Source organism: Zingiber officinale, chromosome 10B, assembly GCF_018446385.1.
Source record: "Zingiber officinale cultivar Zhangliang chromosome 10B, Zo_v1.1, whole genome shotgun sequence".
Classification (NCBI taxonomy): domain Eukaryota; kingdom Viridiplantae; phylum Streptophyta; class Magnoliopsida; order Zingiberales; family Zingiberaceae; genus Zingiber; species Zingiber officinale.
Window position 1 is genome coordinate 33,673,042 of NC_056005.1, and position 15,405 is coordinate 33,688,446.

Below are 15,405 nucleotides of genomic sequence, written 5' to 3' on the forward strand. Positions count from 1 at the left end.
ATGAGTTCTTGGTGGAAGGGTAACTATCCTACAGCCAGGTCCAATGGTGACTCTTCGAGGAGGAATTCGACGACCACTGAGGAACAGAAGCAGACGAGAAGGACAAACACGTTCTACGGACCTTTGGAATCACATTGGCATTTTCTGGAGCCCGAGAAGAAGAAGCCCCCTTTGACTTCAAAATTGACCTTCAGGTCCTTGTAGAATTCGCTCACTAAGGTCAGCAAAAGCAATGCATTTCCAACGATGTTCCAAGGCGTCCACGATCCGAATGAGGAGAAAGTGGTGAAGTCGTTGAGGGACACACTACTATCGAAGGGTCAGCTACCTGAGAAGTATGATGACTACCATACACTTCTCCGGTATGGCTAGAATACATTTGTTAAGTAGCTGGAAGAAATTTCTCTTTTTGAATCCTTCTTATTATTATATTGATCATACATGTCCTAGTTCTATATCGTGTGAAAGAATTTTACTATTGATGCTATAGCTTTCTATTCTTCTCTGCAGATTTTTGTGATTGCGGAACTTCAACATGTCTAAGGCAGAGATCATGTTTGTTAATATGCTCAAGTGGAGAGATAGTTCTGGTGTTTATCTTATTGCAAAAGTAATATATTCCTGACATGTTTTTCTCCCTATGGGTTACTATGTGGGCATTTCAATTCAACACCTCACGACTTTTACTGACTTTGACACAAATATGATGAAACAAATAACAATTTTCATCCAATTTCTACAATAATATTTCTGCCGAGATCTTTTTCCTTGCAAACATTAAATCAAATGACAGATTAAAAAAATGTCTTTTAAATGCTGGTTTTTTCTAAATAATGCTTTCATTTTTTTCAAACATAACCATGATGATCCATGTGAATATACATTCCTTTGCAGGTTTTGGATTCTTTATAGGGCCAAGCAAGATGGACCAGTAGTCTTGGTAAATTACCTTACTATGAATATCATCCTATACCTTGGTCATCTCAATATAACTATTGTACAAACACCTATTCAGGGTTGGCGTCATCCTTGGGAAGGGCATGGAGATCACTCACATGATCATGTGCCTGAAGACAAGGTATTATAGTACAAGCATGCCTTAATTCATCTACAATTTCCCTTTTGTTTGTGTATGTATAAGATGCTTCCAAAGCTTCAATATGATTATTGTTGACAACAGGTGCTTATTCATGAATAAGCTCCAAGCAGATTCAATTTCCCTATAAGATGTATGTTTGGATTCATGGTATAGACTAAAAGATTATTGTTGTGGCACCTTTACCTTAGAAGTGCTAACAAGCTCAATGCACATGATGAATCTCTTTGCTATCCTTTCAAACTGCTAATTTCTAGCTTCAATATGCATTGACATTGACCTGTTATGCTTGGATATCTTCTAGGTGTAGATGTTAGAACATCCAAGATATGCGAACTTGGAATATTGAATTATAGAGCTAAGCGAGTGCTTTGGATTGCCCTCCGCCAGCTTGAAGTAATTGAGACCCACAGTGGATATGGTTCTCATCACACATCTTTCCTGTAATGAATTAAGATTGTCTGCTACATTTTTGACCTGGCTCTGATCCATTAGATCTGTGTAACTATGCTATAAGATTTCACAGTAGAACGAGAGACATGTGAGAAGGTGATTTCTTTGACTCATTTAATTAGATCTAGTCCTTTATGTTGGGATCTTAGATGGCTAGAGGGGGGGGGGGGGTGAATAGCTTCTTTGAAAAACACTAAACAGAAATTTCTTTAAGAACTTTGTTAGCACAGCACAACGGAAGTAGAAAAACTAAAACAAAAGAAAACAAACACACAGCAGACACAAGGATATACGAGGTTCGGGGATAACTTGCCCCTACTCCTCGGCGTGTCCGTAAGGAGGACGACTCCTTGATCTTTCGGTAGATCACACCCCGGACAAGATCCGGCTAAAGATGTCTCCTTCTCGGTGGAGCAACCTCTCAACAAAGTCTCAGTTGATTATAGATTTAAGCACAAGACTTACAGTGGCTGAAAAAAATATTAAGATGAGCTTACAGCCACGCGGAGAAGAGAACAGAGCAGAGAGCGCACAATCAACCTTCTCAGCAAGGAGCTCACAGCTTCACCAACTTGCTCTCTCGAAGGCTTGATCACAAAAGACAGAGAATTCAGAATACTTTCTGAACTCCTCTTCTTCCTACTTATGTTTCTCTGCTCGTCTGCAGAATCGCTGCTGCCAGCAAGGCGTAGCCAATCACCTCTCCTCCTCTTCTGATTCTCTGAACACATGCCAATGAAAATCACTGGCGTCTCTGGATACCAACCAATGGGTAGAAGTCAAACTGAGCAGCCCAATCGTAATCGGATTTCGCTAGTGAACGTTGATGCCCCAAACGTATCTGTTGCAGCCAATTACAGTGAAAAGAGTACTTGTCTCCTTCTATTAATGAAGCTTAATTTGAATCCAAACATGAGAATGTGACCTGCAACCTGCAAGCTAGAAAGACTCACAGCAGATGGTTAAAAACAGATGGTGAAGACAAATACGGCAATCAGAAAAAGTACATGCAAAACAAACAATACTGTGGATCGGTCTGCAGACCGATCCATGCTTTCTGGATCATCTCTGATCGGTCTGCGGACCGATCAGGAACTAATCTGATCGGTCCCGCACCGATCGCGCGTCGCTCGAAGGTGCGCAGCTTCGATCGGTCACGGACGATCAAGCACTAATCGACGGTCCCGGCGATCGGATGTCGCTCGTCGATTCTTAAAACCTCGATCGGTCTCGGACCGATCAATGAAATCTCGATGAGGCTCGATTGATTTCGATCGGTCCGCGATCGATCAAGAATCCTGATGGGCGATCGATTCGATCGGACCGTCGATCGCAGTCGCGATCCGGATCGGTCCCGTCCGGTGTCAAGTTTCACCTTGGATCGCGACCGATCCGCTTCTGACTCGATGACCCTCTCGACCTAGTCGGAGAAACGAGCTCCTAGCTCTCTCCGACTTCATCGGTCCTAGAGAACGAGAGCCCTCTCGACTTCGCATGCCAAGCTTCCTTCTTGGACTTTTCAACACGGATGTCCGATCACCCTTGATCCATCTGGATTTTCCTTCCCAGCTTCACTCACCGGGACTTGCACCTAGCTTCACTCACTAGGGTTTTCACCGCTTCACTCACCAGGATTTCCAATCTGGCTTCACTCACCAGGACTTTCCAACTGCCTAACATCCCAGTTAGGACTTTCTCAATCAGGTCAACCTAGATTAGTAATTAATCTGAGTTAAATATCTGATACAAACTTAAAACAGTGTCAACAATAAAACAACATCCAGGTCAGACTGTATCAACAATCTCCCCCTTTTTGTTGTTTGACAACACGATTTAAGTTTAGATCAGAAATGCTCATATACCCATAATTTTAGGGAAATCAGGATCCTCCCCCTAAGACGGATACACCACCAAGTTAAGGACGTGAATCAAGATCCTTCCCGTTATCCTCTCCCCTAAAATCAAGCTTTCATACATTTCTAAACTTAGATATCCTCTCCCCCTTTGTCAAACACCGAAAAGGTGCAAAAGAGGTGACAAAAACTAAAAAGGCTCCCCCTTAATCCATACTGCCTTCTTTTAACTGACCTAGAGTTCCCTCTAAGGTCACAATACGACAGTAAGAAAGACAAAAGATACAATCAAATCATGGCATAGGAACAGCATATATAAAAAAAAAAAACGTAGAAAATGAAGCATAATAAGGAGCAAGCAAATATAAAACCGAGGAGCATAAATATATGAGTAGCATCAGAAGTACAAATATCCAGGTCAGACTAACACATAGCATCCAAAATACATACAGACTAGGTGACACACAGACTACATCAATCAACGTCCTCAACATGAGGAGCATCATCATCATCGGCAGGAAGGGTGAAATCCTGAGGCGGCACGCTGGAGGATGGATAGCCTGGGTAAGACTGCGGAGGCGGGTATCGTGCCATCCATCCGAGTAGCAACTACTGTGTCACCACCTGATGACTGCGCATATCATCGAAGCGCTGGTCAATATGCCCGCGCAGGTCATCGTAGCGCTGGTCAATCCGTAAGCGTAGTCCATCGAACTCAGCAGTCACCATCTCCTCGTGTCGATCAAAGCGACTCTCCAGCTCGGCGATCTGCCAGCGCAGATCAGGATTCGCCAATGTCAGCAGGAGGAGCAGCTGCAACCTGTCGTGGAGGTCCCCGTGGTAACTCACCTAAAGCTCTCCCATCCTTCCACTGAACATCCCCATTTCGCCCTATGATTCCAGACTTGGAAAATGCCCGTTTCCCAAGTCGGCAATCCTGCCTGACCATTTTGATTATTCTACCCTTAGAGACATCAACCTGAAGAGTCTCAAGCCAATCAGTAATTATATGCCCATAAGGCATATAAATAGTGAAGCCGCTAGGCTGAGAATATGATATGATCGAGGAGTAGATGCTCGACATGATATCAAAATCGAGACGCCGACGCAAACCATAGAGCATAAGACAATGATATGATCGGATCTCAGATAAGGGTTTAGATGTGATAGGTAGAAGGCAGTTCGTGACAATTTTAAAAAGAATGTAATCTTGAGGAGATAATCTCAAGGCTGCAAAAGTAGGGAAGTCAACATCTAGCTCATCTAGCCCTTGTCTAGGCTGTCTGAAGAAGTACTCATATATGTCGTCAGGTGAGATATCAAACGGTGGAAGTAATTGTTCTGGTAAGTCAGGAAATATCGAAAAAACATCACCGGAACACCTCCGACAATCGAGATACTCAAAGAAAGATGAGATACTGAAATCAAGAGTCCGCTTAGCAACTCTTGTTTTAAAACCTTGATCACTAGTCTCATGAAGGTTATTATAGAACTCAGAGACCAGGTCATAGTTGATATCTCGTTCCAAGTAGACTAGTGAATCGAGTTTGTAGTATGCTATGATTTCGGACACTTGTGGGCAAAATTCGTCCATGAATTTTCTATCCACGGACCTACAAGGGAGTAATTTGAAAGTCCTTTGTTGAAAAGCTTGCTCAGACTGGCGGTTTGGGAATCTACTGGAACTAGCTGGTTGGGGTCGGGAAGAAGCAGCAGGAGTTTTGGATTTGGATGTCTTGGTTGGTTCCTTAGAGGTTCCCTCACCATCAGTGGGTTTCTTCCTAAGGGGATACAATGGGAAAAACGAAGAGCACAGGAGCCACCAACAAATAAGAACCGAGACAACAATAACAGAAGATCCAGTGAGAAATGAAAACACAATGCCAAGTTTTAGAGAGGTAAGAAGTTACCTTGGTGCCATTTGAACTTTAGGCTAGGGCTTCCGAGGGCTGGAGCTTCGGTGTGCAAAGAGAAGAGAAAGGGTGAACTGGTGGGAAGAGTCGGCTAGGGTTTCGCGTGAATGAAGAAAAGGAGGGGATCGGGAGGTTTTAAGGTTTTAGATGAGTGTACAGTGGAGAAAGGATCGGACGGTTGTCCGATCAGAAGGTATCCGAAGCCCCCTGATCGGTCACCAGACCGATCAGAAGGTGATCAGTAGCATTCAGCGAAGGTCACGACCGATCAGAGATCGATCAGTAGCCCAGGGAACTTCTGATCGGTCCGTAGACCGATCAGAGATCGCTCAATAAGCCCCTAAGTCACAGACTTAACCAATGGAACCACCGATCGGTCTATCCTGATCGGTCCCTGGACCGATCGGTGAGGCGCACAAACATAACCTGATCGGTCCCTGGACCGATCGGATTACTGACAGAAAGGTTGGGAAGTTTTTGGATCGGTCCGTCGACCGATCCATCTTCTCCTGATCGGGCTGTAGCCCGATCAGTGTCTGATACTGAAATTTTCAGTGATTTCAGTAACCGAAATCCTTAGATATGTTTGATAGTTCGTAGAAGTTTCTCCAGTAAAACTTTCAAAATCAATATCTAGAACCCTGAGAATCTACAAGCATAATTATGTCCTAACGATGGGCTCTTATGGTGTGAATTTGTTTATAACTTGAGACTTTCAAATTCGAGCACAAACACTGAGATTTCAGACAAGTTTCAAGTTTGTCAAAATAGACAACTCAAGGTTAAAAACTGAAATCTTCAACCTTGCTATGTTCAGTCCCAAATTTGGCAAAATATGTCCAAATTTCTATCATTATTTCGATGACTTATCCTAGTTTCAATCAAAATCACGAAAGGTATCGATCAAAGGTATCAAACATTCCAACAATCAAGGTTACATGATTTATAGGGAAAAGTCCAACCAAGTTTCCTTGGTTGGAATATATGAGTAAGATCTAGGAACCAAATACACATGAATTATGTAATGGTCTTCCCCATACTCAATTAATGTCTCTTCAACCTAATTATTCAAGGGATGCATGATACATTTTGAATAATTTGGTTGTTCCTAGCATCTCACCCCATTTCTAGCAAACAAAAATATTTTGTTAAACCTTATAGTTTGTGTGAGATGTTCCCAAGTTGCCCAAAATTATTCCCAATTTCTTTTGTCATTTTAATTTGTCCTTATTGATCATGATGAAGTCCTAAGGACCTAAGGAGCCAAACACATCCCCAACTCCCTCCTTAAATGACTAAATTCATTTTCCGGAAGGGGTTTGGTGAAAATGTCGGCTAGGTTTGACTTTGACTCCACATATGTGAGCACAATGTCACCCCTAGCTACGTGATCTCTAATGAAGTGATGACGCACTTCAATGTGCTTGGTCCTAGAATGATGGACTGGATTTTTAGTTAGGTTGATCGTGCTAATGTTGTCACATAGCACTTGTACACCCTTATAAGAAAGTCCATAATCCTCTAGGGTGTGTATCATCCACAACAATTGCGATACACTCTCTCCCATGGCAATATATTCGGCCTCGGTCGTGGAGAGAGCAACACAATGTTGCTTCCGACTTGACCAACTAACTAAAGATGAACCTAAAAATTGGCAACCCCCACTAGTGCTTTTCCGATCCAATTTGCACCCAGCATAGTCGGAATCGGTATAGCCTATCAAGTCAAAAGACTCTGTACGAGGGTACCATAGACCTACTCGAATTGTGCCCTTAAGGTATCTCAATATTCTCTTAACTGCAATTAAATGAGATTCCTTGGCACAGACTTGATATCTAGCGCACATGCCCACAGCAAAAAGTATGTCTGGTCGACTAGCTGTGAGATATAGAAGACTACCAATCATGCTTCTATATTGCGTTAGATCAATTGGTTTTCCACTCTCATCATTGTCAAGGCGAGTGCTTGTCGCCATTGGAGTGGACACTTCCTTAGAGTCACTCATATTGAATTTTCTAAGCATCTCTTGAGTGTATTTTGCCTGATGGACATAAATTCCATCTCGAGTTTGTTTGATTTCAAGTCCAAGGAAGAATGTCAATTCTCCTACTAGACTCATCTCAAACTCACTTTCCATGTGAGAAATAAATTCATTCAAATAGCCCTTGTTATTTGAGCCACAAATTATGTCATCGACATATACTTGGGCTACAAAAATATTTTCACCATCTCTACGCAGAAATAGTGTTGGGTCTATTTGGCCTCTCACAAAACCCTTTTCTAGTAAATATGTTGACAACCTTTCGTACCAAGCTCGAGGTGCTTGTTTAAGCCCATAAAGAGCTTTCTTGAGCTTGTATACGTGGTTTGGAGCTTCGGTACTCACAAACCCCGGGGGTTGTTCAACATAGACCTCTTCTTTAATGAAGCCATTTAAGAAGGCAGATTTAACATCCATTTGATAGAGTTTGAAACCTCTATGCGCAGCAAAAGCTAGCATCAAACGAATGGACTCTAATCGTGCCACGGGAGCATAAGTCTCATCATAATCGAGACCTTCGACTTGACTATAGCCCTTGGCTACAAGTCTTGCCTTGTTTCTTACAACTTCTCCCTTTTGATTTAACTTATTTTTGAAGACCCATTTAGTTCCAATAATGGTGGTCTTCTTAGGTCTAGGAACTAAGTCCCACACTTGGCTCCTTTCAAATTGACCTAATTCGTCTTGCATAGCTATGATCCAATCAGGATCGTGTAATGCCTCATCAACTAATTTCGGTTCAATCTCTGAAATCAATGCGACTTCATTAGACTCATTTATGAAGAATGACCTAGTCCTAACCCCTTGTTGAATGTCTCCCACAATTTGGTCTTGGGGATGACTAGAGGCTATCCTAGATTGTCTTGGTGTTGATGGTGCCTCATGAATGGTCTCACTAGGCACAGGCAAGGACTCAATATCTGGCAAAGGATCAGATTGAGTTCTTTGTTGCCTTTGTTCATCAACATCAGAGTCAACTTCGACTCGTTCTTCATTTTGATCATTCAAACTTAGATTTCTAAGTTCAAATTGAATTTCTCCTATAGCTCTTGATTGATCATTTGAGTTAGGGATTTCTTCAAAAGCTACATCAGAGGACTCTTCAATCAATTTAGTCCTATTGTTGTAGACTCGATAGGCTTTCTTGGTGAGCGAGTACCCAACCAGTATCCCTCATCAGCCTTGGCCGAAAATTTTCCAAGATGGTCCTTGGTATTTAAAATAAACACCTTACAACCAAACACCCTAAGATGTTTAATTGTAGGTGGTTTCCCAAACCAAAGTTCATGGGGAGTCTTTCCTAAAAACCTATGTATTAGGAAGCGGTTTTCACAGCTTCAGCCCATAAGTAACTCGGTAGTGAGTACTCATTGAGCATGCTTCGTGCAACCTCTTGTAAGACTCGGTTCTTTCTCTCCACAACCCCATTTTGCTGTGGGGTCCTTGGAGTTGAGAACTCATGTCTATACCCTTTTCTTGACAAAATTCTAAAACCTATGGTTTTGAAATTCACCACCATGATCACTTCTAATGGTTTTAATTGTTGTTGATTTTTCAGTTCTTCTACAAAAGGAAATAAAAATATCTATAGTTTGGTCCTTATGTTTCAAAAAGAAAGTCCATGTGTATCTAGTAAAATCATCAACGATTACCAAGCAATATCTACTTCCATTCAATGATATTACACTACTGCAATCAAATAGGTCCATGTGCAATAAATCTAAAGCAGTAGATGTACTCACAATGCTTTTACCTTTATGAGATGCTTTTGTTTGCTTACCCATTTGACATGCATCACATAGTTTGTTCTTTTGGTACTTGATGCTTGGTAAGCCTCGTACTAGTCCTTTGTTGGCCAACTTCCGAATGTTCTTCATATTGACATGTGCCAACCTTCTATGCCAAAGCCAAGACTCTTCTTCTTTTGACATGAAACACTTAATCAAAGCATTAGTAGCACTTTTAAACGATACTTGATAAATATTATCAACCCTTGTGCCTACTAGTACCGTGTCAAGTGTGTCAATGTGTTTAACCAAACATTGACTTGAATGAAATTCAATTGTGTAACCCGTATCACACAATTGACTGACACTTAGATTAAAAGTCATCCCCTTGACTAGAAGAACATTCTTGATGTGGAGACATTCGGATATATGAATGTCTCCAACCCCTATAACCTTAAGACTACCATTATTGCCAAAAGACACATTAACTCTATTTTTATTTTGTATGGTAGAGAATAGTGACTTGTCCCCTGTCATGTGCTTGGAGCATCCACTATCAACAAACCAAGTTGATAGACGCTCCCCCTCGACCAATGCCTACAAGACACGAAAGACGGATGTTTTAGGTACCCAAATTCTGGGACCTAATGCATCTACAATGAGAGACTTAGGCACCCATGCCTTAGTCACCTTCTTCGTAGTCTCATGAACCCTAGAAACATGTGTTCTATGAAATTGGGTTCTTGACACTAAAGAAATAAAGCTAGACTCCTTAGGTTGGTATCCTAATCCAGCCTTGTTGTAAACCGCCCTTTGGGCATTTAGAATCATGTCTAAGGTCTTAGAGCTGGTTGAGAATTTCTCAAGCATTTTCTTGAGCTTCTCAATTTCACCCTTCAAGGTTTTGTTTTCATCCTCTAGGGCCTCTTGATAAAGGTCATCGACCTCATCTTCCCTAAGGGCCCTTAATTTCTCTATTTCATCTTTTAGCAGTTTAGTTTCTGTTTTTGATTTTTTAAGGGAAGTAGACAAATGTGCAATTGTTTTATAACACTTTTCTAAATGGGGAGATGTTACCTCTTCATCATCCGAAGATGATGAAGTCGCGGCTGAAGAGCTTGAGTCCTCACTCTCGGACTCGGACTCCTCTCTTGCCATGAGGGCTAACTGCCGTGTACTCTTCTCCCTCTTCTCTTCCTCAGATGAACTTGAAGAAGACTCATCCCATGTAGCTTTTAGAGCCTTCTTCTTCTTGACTCTTTCCTCCTTCTTTTTGGCTCGTTCCTCCTTCCTTTTTAATTTCAGACACTCGCTCCGATAGTGTCCCTTTTTGCTGCACTCATAACATGTAACATTAGTTTTGTCTATATTTTGTTCACTAGGTTTACCTTTCCCTTTGTATCTTCTACTCCTTCTCATGATTCTTCTCACGAAGTTGGCCATCTCGCTTGATGATGATTCACCTTCATCATCGGACTCGGAGGAGGATGAAGATGAAACAATTTCTTTCTCCTTCTTCTTTTCTTTCTTCCTTCTTCCCTCCTTGCTCTTTTCTTCTGCAACCAAAGCAATACCTTTCTCTTTTTGCCCTTTGTTAGCAAGTTCATGTAATTCCATTTCACAAAAAAATTCATCTAACTTAACAATGGAAAGATCCTTGGATACTTTGTAGGCATCCACCATGGATGACCACAAGGCATTCCTAGGAAAAGCTTTTAGAGCATACCTTACGAGGTCACGGTTTTCTACTCGTTCATCCACCGAATGGAGACCATTGATGATCTCCTTGAACCTTCCATGTATCTCACTTACAGTTTCATTTTCCTTCATGACAAGGTTCTGTAGTTGGTTTAGGAACAAATCCCTCTTGGCGATCCGAGAGTCTCGAGTCCCTTCTTGGAGCTCGATGAGCTTGTTCCATAGATCATTCGCACTTGTGAAAGGACCAACCTTGACAAGTTGATCCTTGGCTATCCCACATTGCAAAGTGACAACCGCCTTGGCATCGGCTTGTCCCTTGCGAGTTTGCTCGGTTGACCATCTCGATGAGTCAAGTTCCTTACCTTCTTCGTCCTTTGGAGGTGAGAATCCCTCCTTGACCGAGAACCACATGGAGATATCAGTCTTGAGATAATACTCCATGCGACTCTTCCAATACTGGAAATCTGCTCCATCGAAGAACGGTGGTCTGTTGGTGCTGAATCCTTCCTTCATGGCCATCTTGTTGCTCCTTGGAATGTTAGTCCAGATGAAGAGCACCAGGCTCTGATACCACTTGTTGGGATCTTAGATGGCTAGAGGGGGGGTGAATAGCTTCTTTGAAAAACACTAAACAGAAATTTCTTTAAGAACTTTGTTAGCACAGCACAGCGGAAGTAGAAAAACTAAAACAAAAGAAAACAAACACACAGCAGACACAAGGATATACGAGGTTCGGGGATAACTTGCCCCTACTCCTCGGCGTGTCCGTAAGGAGGACGACTCCTTGATCTTTCGGTAGATCACACCCCGAACAAGATCCGGCTAAAGATGTCTCCTTCTCGGTGGAGCAACCTCTCAACAAAGTCTCAGTTGATTATAGATTTAAGCACAAGACTTACAGTGGCTGAGAAAAATATTAAGATGAGCTTACAGCCACGCGGAGAAGAGAGCGCACAATCAACCTTCTCAGCAAGGAGCTCACAGCTTCACCAACTTGCTCTCTCGAAGGCTTGATCACAAAAGACAGAGAATTCAGAATACTTTCTGAACTCCTCTTCTTCCTACTTATGTTTCTCTGCTCGTATCACCGCCGTCTGCAGAATCGCTGCTGCCAGCAAGGCGTAGCCAATCACCTCTCCTCCTCTTCTGATTCTTTGAACACATGCCAATGAAAATCACTGGCGTCTCTGGATACCAACCAATGGGTAGAAGTCAAACTGAGCAGCCCAATCGTAATCGGATTTCGCTAGTGAACGTTGATGCCCCAAACGTATCTGTTGCAGCCAATTACAGTGAAAAGAGTACTTGTCTCCTTCTATTAATGAAGCTTAATTTGAATCCAAACATGAGAATGTGACCTGCAACCTGCAAGCTAGAAAGACTCACAGCAGATGGTTAAAAACAGATGGTGAAGACAAATACGGTAATCAGAAAAAGTACATGCAAAACAACAATCATGGATCGGTGCGGGCCGATCCATGCTGGATCATCTCGATCGGTGCGGACCGATCAGAACTAATCGATCGGTCCCGCACCGACCGCGGCCGCTTTCGGTGCGGCTCGATCGGTCTGCGGACCGATCAAGCACTAATCTGATCGGTCCCGGACCGATCGATGTCGCCGTCGATTCTTAAAACCTCCGATCGGTCTCGGGCCGATCAATGAAATCTCGATGGCTGCGATTGATTTGATCGGTGACCGATCGTAAAATCACGATGGGCTCTTGATCGATTCGATCGGTGCGGTCGATCAAGAAATATTCGAGCATCAATTCCTGATCGGTCGGCGGACCGATCAGGTATAAGAATTTCCGGATCGGTCGCACCGATCCGGTGTCAAGTTTCCTTTGGATCGTCTGCGACCGATCCGACTTTCGATCCGGGTCGAGCCCTCTCGACCTAGTCCGAGACGAGCTCCCTAGCTCTCTCCGACTTCATCTGGTCCTAGAGAACGAGCTACCGAGCCCTCTCTGACTTCGCATGCCAAGCTTCCTTCTTGGACTTTTCAACACCAGATGTCCGATCACCCTTGATCCATCTGGATTTTCCCTTGCCTGGCTTCACTCACCAGGACTTGCACCTAGCTTCACTCACTAGGGTTTTCACCTAGTTTCACTCACCAGGATTTCCAATCTGCCTGGCTTCACTCACCAGGACTTTCCAACTGCCTAACATCCCAGTTAGGACTTTCTCAATCAGGTCAACCTAGATTAGTAATTAATCTGAGTTAAATATCTGATACAAACTTAAAACAGTGTCAACAACAAAACAACATCCAGGTCAGACTGTATCAACACTTTATTTGCTAATACTTCCCCATACTAATTTTTTTTAAGCATGTTAGAATTGTGAAGAATTTCTAATTATATCTGTGTGCTACCTTTCTCATAGTTTATTGCAATGTGTGATAACTATTAGATGTTGCTATTCTTTCTCTCCATTATGTAGTCCTTTGATTAATATTTGCCAATTTTCCATAGTTTTTCACTTTAAGATCTTTCAAGCATCTAGTGACAAGTGCAAATTGGTTAGCATCTAGTGACATCCTTGTGTTGACTTTAGAGATTAAAAATTGATGTAATTAGCATGTTTTTCTGGTGCTATAATCCAATGATATAATTTATTCTTCCAATGCGAGTAAACATTGTCAGATTCTTTTATACTCCTTTATGTATTAGATTTCTTATGATTATTTCTTATTGCCTTCTCATTTTTCTAATCGTAGAGATCGAGCGAATCAAAGAAATACTTGCAATGCCGAATGGAAAGGTTAGTTTGCATCTAGTTTAGCTTTTTCCCTCTTAATGGAATATTCTTGAGATAGAAATGAGTGCAAAATAAGTCTGTTAATATCTTAGTTGTCTCGGAAGAAGTCTATTGTGTCACTTGTGCTGGGCTACTGTATAATTTACTTAATTCTATATTTTTCCTTATGCTTGACGTTATAATTGTTCCTCTTTGAAAGTGCCCTTAATCTTAGTCCTTAATCTCCTATTGACTTTATTCACAGATTATTAGTCTTGATGAAACGCATACCTCTTGGGCGCTTGACAGATAAGTAGATTAGAAGTCTTTGTTTTCTTAAACACACTAATGGTTTTATTTTGTTTCTAGAAACTTGATGGCGAAACAAGATCTGTCAGAGCTTAGTTAGCTTAGTTTATGCAATGCTACAATAGATTTATCCGAGAATCCCTTGATCTCTCCTTTAAGATAATAATTGTTGATTAAGAATCACCCACTAGTGGGAATTACATGAAGCCCTTGATCAAGTTGTATTCGCTATTGCTTGAATAAGTTGATTAAAGTTGCAAGTTGAGCCTGCACTTTCACTAAGACTAGAAATTTTATCCTTTAATCAAGTAGTAGTTTCTTGATGGAGTTTATTTAGCATATGAAACTCATTTAAGATTTATGTTTGTTGTTCAATACTTTTTTGACCTCATACTTGTTATAATTTTTGGTTTATAATGCATTGGACCTTAATGTAAAAAAGGCAGATTGTCTACCTTATGGCTCCATTTGTGATAGATGAAACTTTACAAACACCAGCAGATGTTGTGAAAGGCACATCCTTATAACAGGCAACCACTCTTTATTAGACTGCAGATCAACCTGCAGCTTCTCCCAAAATTTGCTCTTGGCGTTTAAGACGCTGTTTGGTTCGCCTGAGTACCCCAGAAAGGTCACTCGTTCACCAACCTTGGCTGATGATGGTGGATCAACTAACTCAACCTGGAAACAAAATGAATTCATTAGTCGTTCTTGATGAATGATCACATGTAAAGATGATAATTTCCCAGGTAAACCAACCAATATTATAATACTAAAAAACTAACAGGTTAGTAAAAGCAAAGACTTGTAAGAATGGAGGCAGAGTTAACGACTTAACTTTGTGTGGTCATCGTTTGATGTAGCCAAGACCATTGCTTGTGACTTAATGCCCCTCATGGTTGCAGGCTTCAAGTTACAAAGGACACAAACCTTCCGATTCTGCACCAGTGATTTAGAGAACATAGGAAATTCACATCCAAATGGAAGAAAATTTGAAAAGGGAAGCAAAATAAACCTGCATTTCCTCAAGAGGAATATATTTCACGAGGCCACTAACAACTGTTCGAGGGGATTCTTCACCGACATCAATTTCTTCAACATAGAGTGAATCTGCATCTGGGTGCTTCTGAACTTTTTTGATGAGGCCAACAGGTATGTCAAGTCTTGAGACAGAAATTTCTGTTTCAGCAGACTTCATTTTTGTACTGCCAGAAGGCTTGTTATGTTGTTTCTTAGAATTTCCTACAGCAGGCCACATGAGAAACTTATTGAGCTCTAGGATAAGCTTTAACTTCATTAAGTCGAGTTTTATTAATACTTCAAAACTTGGAAAACCATTTACATTAATACAACACTAAAAAGTAGCTTCATTTGCAGGTCTAGGATAAACCTTCATGAAACTTTCTCCTTGTATCAAAAATTGTATATGGTCAAGAGTTACTAGTGCTTCAGATAAAGATGAACTCTTCTAATATATGTTTATATTTTGCAGGTTCTATTGACAAAGTTTTATGTTGTGGTTTTATTTGCCGATATGAATGGGGTACTTGAAGAGTATGATTTATCAA

The 15,405-nt window shown here is 41.4% G+C and overlaps 1 long non-coding RNA gene across 1 annotated transcript; it reads left to right on the forward strand.

Annotated features, from left to right (window-relative positions):
- The first annotated feature begins 779 nt into the window (after positions 1-779).
- Positions 780-1,590, forward strand: LOC122030480. The gene is made up of 3 exons (XR_006125435.1): positions 780-940; positions 1,016-1,078; positions 1,401-1,590. It is a non-coding gene; the product is annotated as an uncharacterized LOC122030480 (long non-coding RNA).
- Positions 1,591-15,405: the final 13,815 nt, after the last annotated feature.